Raw genomic sequence first — 7,235 nt, 5'->3', positions numbered from 1 at the left:
CACATCAGAACCGATCCTGTCCTGATTCTACATCCCCCACCTCCCCTCCTGTCGAGTCTGCTGGCTCTTCAGGCCCACGCTCTCGGCTGGCTGTCTCAGGCTAGTAGAACGGCACCAGAGAAAAGGTCAAGTCCGCAAATCTGTCCCGGCTCCCGCATGTCCCCAGCGACCCCAGGCTGGCCCCACTGGCCATCCCATGACTACTTCATCTACTTGCATTTGCCAGGAACTGGGACATTTGAATAAGGGGAGTAAAAAAAGCAATCGTCTAATTTTGGAACTTCAGGCGCTCCAACAGCTGGTAAGCGGAGATATTTGGGGGGAGAAGACGTCACTCAAATCACACCTCCCAGGAGGCTGCCTGCACAGCCTGCTCAGACAGCCAGCCCCAACCAAACACCACACCCTTTCAGAGACCAGGAGCGATGCTCAACGCAGCCTGTGCTTTCGCTCAAGATACTGACTTTGTAAATGTTGAGCTGAAAGCCTTATAATAGATGAGACTCAATACAAAGAGAAGTGGGGCACTGGACGTCTTCAGGGAATTGAAGGAACATAAATGATCAACGCAATGAAACTTGCAAGAGAGGAGAACTTCGACTTACTTCTGCTGAGAGGACCTGGCTTCTCAATACACTTTTCCCTACATTCTTCATTTCTTCAGGTTCCTTCACAGGAGCCCCATGCATTGCCTATCCTCTTACAGTGAAATAGAGAAGAAGGGAATGGGGCAGGGGCGGAGGGGAAGGGCGTGAGTTCTAAGCTACAGAGAGCAGTCTATCTATGGGGCCGGCCAGGGGACTCGTGGAAACCACTCTGCTATGGGGTCCAGTAAAAGGAAAGTACAGTTTGGCAAGTAATACTGGGTCCCAAATGGCAGCTGTTTCCAGTGGCAGGCCAGGCAAACAGGTGGCAATAAGTGGAGCAGGGTGGGAGGGGGTGGGATTCTAAAAAGTAGAAAGGAAGGGACTGATACTTATTTAACTCTTTCCATATGCTAAACGCTATGCCAGGCACTTTGCAGATATTATTTCATTTAACCTCTTGACAATCTCTACCAGAGAGTATATTTTTTTAAGATTTTTTGGTTTTGATGTGGACGATTTTTAAAGTCTTTATTGAATTTGTTACAATATCGCTTCTCTTTTATGTTTTGGTTTTTTGGCCATGAGGCACGTGGGATCTTACTTAGCTCCCCAACCAGGAATTGAACCCACACCCACTGCATTGGAAGGCGAAGACTTAACCACTGGACCACCAGGGATTCCCCCAGATAGTCCATGTGAAAAATAAGAAAACCTCAAAAAACTAAAAATAGAGTTGCCATATGATCCAGCAATCCCACTCCTGGGCGTATATCCAGACAAAACTCTAATTCGAAAAGATACATGCACCCCTATGTTCATAGCAGCACTATTTACAATAGCCAAGACACGGATACAACCTAAATGTCCATCGACAGAGGAATGGATAAAGAAGATGTGGTTGGTACATATATACAATGGAATACTACTCAGCCATAAAAAAGAATTAAATAATCCCATTTGCAGCAACATGGATGGACCTAGAGATTATCATACTAAGTGAAGCAAGTCAGAAAGAGAAAGACAAATACCATAGGATATTGCTTATATGTGGAATCTAAAATATGATACAAATGAACTTATCTACAAAACAGAAACAGACTCACAAACATAGAGAAGAGACTTGTGGTTGCCAAGGGGGAGGGGGGGTGGGGGAGGGATGGATCGGGAGTCTGGGATTAGCAGATGCAAACTATTACATATAGGATGGATAAACAGCAAGGTCCTACTGTATAGCACAGGGAACTATATTCAATATCCTATAATAAACCATAATGGAAAAGAATATGAAAAAGAATGTATATATATATATATATGTATAACTGAGTCACATTGCTATACAGCAGAAGTTGACAGAACGTTGTAAATCAACTATACTTCAATAAAATTAATTTAAAAAAATTTTTAAAAATAAAAATGAGGAAACCAAGATTCAGCAGTCACCCAGTGGGTAAATGACAGGGTTGGAATCTGACCCCAGATCCTGGCCTCAAAGCCCACGGTCTTTCCCTACTATACTAAAGCATAATGAGGGGGAGGGATAGATTGGGAGTTTGGGATTGACATGTACCCACTGTTGTATTTAAAACACAAAACCACAAGGACCTACTCTATAGCACAGGGAACTCTGCTCAATACACTATAATAACCTAAATGAGAAAAGAATTTGAAAAAGAATTTTTTTTAACTATTAAAAAGACAAAATAAAATAAAACATCTGAGAAGTCAGCTAAAGCGGATCCTGGGGACCACAGGGGCTCCAGGGCAGGTACTAATCCTTAGAAGGCAGTCTAGAAAGAGAAAAGCCATTCCCCTCTAACTATAGGACCCAAGTACTCGAGAGTCGCCAGGGCAGAAAGCTAAGGGCTGACCATTAACAATAATATCTCAATGGTTGAGTTATAACGTGGGGCTGCAGCTGCTTGAATTCCTCCTGCCTCAGGTCTGGACTCAACTGTGATTTATAATCTGCCCACTATGTGTCTTCCTTACTAAGCTGTGAGTTCCTTAAGTGTTCTTTGTGTCCACAGCTGGTGGCGCAGCACCTGGCTCCACCAGGGGTAGGCGCTCCGTAAATGATGGTGGGATGTGTGAATGAATGAATGGATGAATGCGTCCTTAATTGAGGGGCAGCATGGCAGAGACTACTTAATCAGGCAGTGACTGAGCAGGCAAGGTATCAAGGGGAAGCTAGAGTCCCCCAGTCCACCGCAGGAACTTCAGCGATCCCTGGTTAGAATTCTCTACTAGGATTCTTTGTACTTCTGAGTGGGTTTGACCACTCAGTTTTTTAAACCCACACACACTCGGATTATTAAATAAACACAAAGTTTATTTTTTTTCCTACAAATTTAAGGGTGAATTGACTTAATTTTTCACTTCACTCGCTTTTTATATGTGGCGGGGGGACGGGGGGGTGGGGGATGGGCACCGTACACAGTGTTAGAGAAGGCCAAGGGAAAGCTCTGGGCTTCTCAGAAGCAACCAGTTCATTGCTTATCCAAGGCCACAAAAAGCCTGGATTCCTAGCATCCTCCTTCTGAGATGTTCCCATGGAAACCATGCTTGGGCTATTCTTGCACAAGGGCAACTTCTAGCACAGTCAGCCCTGGCTCCTGAGAGAATGTAGCGCCTGAGGTAGGAACCAGCAGACAAATTGTGAGAAGGGAAAAGCAAAAAGATTGCTGCTCTACAACCAGAACATACAACTTCCTCTTCCCTCCTCCCACCCCCACTTTCCCAGGCACTCCGATGGGAAATGTGGCAGCCCCTTAATGACATGAAGCACAGACCTCCCCTGGCCTGAGTGATGGGACAAACAGGCATCTGCCAGGGAAGGCTACAATGTAAATTGCACCCTGTCCTGTCAGCGGAGGAAATGAGACGGGGCTGAGGGGCAGAGAAGGAATCTTGCACAGAGCAATGAATTTGATGCCTTCTGCCACGTGGTCTGATGGTGACCAGGTATAACCAGGACAAGAGGGAAATGATGCTGCTTCCCTGGACAGGGAGACGATATCCATCCCAGCCATCGCCCCACTCCTGGTCCACTGGTTAGTCGTTAAGGCAGGAGCCACTGGAGTTGCCACCTTCGTTCCTAATGTCAGCTCCTTATCTGCTTCCACGCCACCTGCTAGGTGTGTGACATTGGGACACTGCCTGACCTCTCTAAGCCTCTGCTCCCTTATCTGTCAAATGAGGGTAATGAGATCGGATGCGTAAGGTTCTTGCAAAGGAGGTGATATATGGGAGGTCCTCACCGTATCTCTATAACTGTTTATACGGCACACGCTCAAGCATAAGTTAGATTCTATTGGCAGGATGCAGGGATATCTTGTAGGACATCGGGAGGGGAATAGACCCAGGCCCCTTAAGGGCCCGGAACCAGGAACTGGGACTAAGCGGTCTCTTGTCTCTTGCGCTTTAGACTCTCCGCCTCTATCTGCTCATCAGCTTGCCCCGCCTCTCTGTGTGCAGGGGAGAAATGGTCATGCCAGCCGTGACTCCACATAGCCTTCTGACTCATGAGCTCAATATGGGCTAGAAGAGCCTCTGTGCCAGCTGCCAGTTCCAGGAAAATTGTCTCATTCACCCACGCTCAGTCAGGGTTCCCCGCTCTGGTCCATCAGGTGTGACCAGACAAAGCCTGAGGTCACCTCTCTCCCTTTCGCAGTGGGGAATCTCAGAGAAGGGAGCACAGAACGAACAGGCACCCAAAGTATTCTCTGCTTCCTCAAAGTCCTCCTCGGTGGAATTCTCCCAAAATCTCTGTGCAGATGACTCCGCAGGAGGCTGTGGTCCAGACTTTCTCCTAATATATACCCTGTCCTGCATAAGACAGGCTGCGAGCTCCTGGGAGAAACAGAGGGGCCCCACGTGCGCCCATCACGTGGTCACATCATCCGTATGTGAAAGGAGTCAGACAAAGCCGAACTCAGGAACCTCCTTCCTGCTGGTCTAATGTAGGGTGCGGAAATTCAGATCTCACAAATGTGTCCAGATTTTAGCCTCTGGAATATTGAGAGCTTCCCTGGAGCTCTAATGAATGGTGATGATGTAAAACACAAGCTGATGTAAAATATTTCCAGCCTAGTTGCATGCTGGGAGAAAGAAGCATTATTTTATTATACTGGATCTTTTCCCACAAAGTCAAAAGCCATTCTCCCTTGCTGAGTTTAATAAGATTCATCTGTCACCTGGGTTAGAGTCGCTCACGTTTTGGGGCAATTTTTTATCTGTGTTATTATGCCAGCCTCAGAAGAAGGTAGCCCGGAGGATCAATTAGTCCTGTATTGAGAATCCCCTAGGGAAGTGATTCATTCAGTCACTCATTCATTTGACAAATATTTATCGAGTGCCTGTTAGGAGGGTGACAGTGTATTAAGCACTGGATAAAATGGTGGGCAACAGCAGGAAAAATCCTCAGTCGCACGGGGTTCACAGTCTAATGGTGAAACGGGCACTGTGAAAACCGCACAATCAAATCACACCTGTGACAGGTGTTCCGCGGGAGAGAGAACCTGTGTTGTAAGAAGGGGGTCTGTCCCGCTCAGGAAGTTGGCTTCTTTGCCAAGTGATGCTTGAGCTGAGTGATGAATGCTGAGTAGGTGTTCCCAGGAGTCGAGGCGAGGAAAAGGATTGTGACTGGACAAAAGTGCACGTGCCGATGAGTGGAGTGGGGAGTGAGGGTTGTGCACACCTATTAGAATGGCTAACGTCCAAAAAGCCAACCATACCAAACGCTGACAGGGCAACAGGAACTCTCATTCATTGCTGGTGGGAATGCAAAATGGTACAGCCACTTTGGAAGACAGTTTGGGAGTTTCTTACAGAACTAAACAGAATCTTATACCATCCAGCAGTTGTGCTCCTTGGTGTTTATACCCAAATGAGTTTAAAACATATGTCTACACGAAAACCTGCACGCGGATATTTACAGCAGCTTTATTCAGAATTGCCAAATCTTGGGAACAACCAAGATGTCCTGCAGTGAGTGAGTGGATAAACTGTAGCACATCCAGACAATGGAATATTATTTGGTGCTAAAAAGACATGAGCTATCAAGCCATGCAAAGACTTGGAGGAAACTCAAATGCATATTACTGAGTGAAAGAAGCCAATCTAAAAGACTTCATACTATATGATTCCAACTATATGACATTCTAGAAAAGGCAAAATTAAGACAATAAAAAGTCAATGCTTGCCAGAGATTGGGCCGATGGCAGTGGGGGATGGAGGGAGGTGGGAGGAGAGAAAAGAGTGATGAATAGGGGAAGCACAGGAAATTTTTAGGGCAGTGAAACTAATCTGTATGATACTTTGAAGGTGGATACATGTCATTATACATCTGTCCAAACCCGTAGAATTCTTTGTACAACATGGGAAAGTGAAACATGATATAAACTATGGACTTTCGTTAATCATAGTGTATCAGCTTTGTTTCATTAATTGTAACAAATGCACCATACCAATGCAAGATGTTAATAACAGAAGTAACTGTAGGGGGGAGGGGTAGTATATGGGAACTTTCTGTACTAGCTGCTCAATTTTGCTGTAAATCTAAAACTTCTAAAACATATTAGTTGAAAAAAAGAGAGCAAACGGACAATGTTTATTTCTGTATGATAAAAGTGACATCATTTTCTTTCGTATTTGACTATAATCCCATAATTTCAACCTAAGGTTTCATTCTTTATTTTTAAAATTGTTAATTACATGATTGATACATAAATACTTCCTTCTTGAAAATATGTGAAACACTACAGAAGGAGTTAGAGTCAATCCCATTCCATTCTGGAATGGTAACCATAGATAATTTGGTGAGACACCTTCTGGGTAGTCTCTGTGCCTCTTCTCTGGATATACATATACCAATGCACAGTTGTTTTACTTGGAAATGCGTTCATCTAGAAACTTTCTTTAAAGTGACTTAAAGGGGGGTTTGATTTGACTCACACTCCAAGAATTCTGGACGTGAGTTGGTCCTAGAGTTAGCCCAGAAGCTCAGTGACATTAGGTGACACCACTGTCTTGATGATTCCCAGGAGCTTTTATTCCTGTTTGCGACCTCGTGTCTACAAGATGCCTGTACCCTTCCAGGGGTCCACCTGCTATATCTCCGTGTTCAAGGTGGGATGAAGAGGAGAGAACTGCTGTATCTGATCTTTTGATCAGGAAAGCAAAGATTTCCAGAAACCTACCGATAGGCTTCCATATGTTTCACTTGCCAAATGTGTCCCATGGCCACCTCTAGATGCAGTGGAAGCGGAAAGGTAAATGTTTAACTGTTCCAACCATCCAAGGGGATGGCACCGAAGAGGCAGTCTGACAGCTGCTTTGGGATCTATCAACAGCTGTGTCTGACCGAACTGCTAATTTTTTAGTTTGTATATGTTTTTCAAACAATAGTGTATGTCTTAGAGATTCTCTGTCAGTAATTTTAGACCGTTTTTTAAAAACCCAATCTGAGAGACTTTTAATACAATATTTAAACCCATTTTCATTTATTGTAATTATCGATTTACTTAAATTTGTTCCTGATTATCTTTTATGTTTTATACTTACCATGCTTTCTTGTTCTTTATTGTATTTCTTTTCTGACTTTTATTGGATTGCATTTGTCTTCTAATGATTTCTACATTATTATTCTAT

Source organism: Grampus griseus (assembly GCF_964374135.1).
Source record: "Grampus griseus genome assembly, chromosome: 6".
In the NCBI taxonomy this organism is placed as follows: domain Eukaryota; kingdom Metazoa; phylum Chordata; class Mammalia; order Artiodactyla; family Delphinidae; genus Grampus; species Grampus griseus.
The sequence above is the reverse complement of the archived record's forward strand: the minus strand, read 5'-3'. Positions refer to the sequence as shown.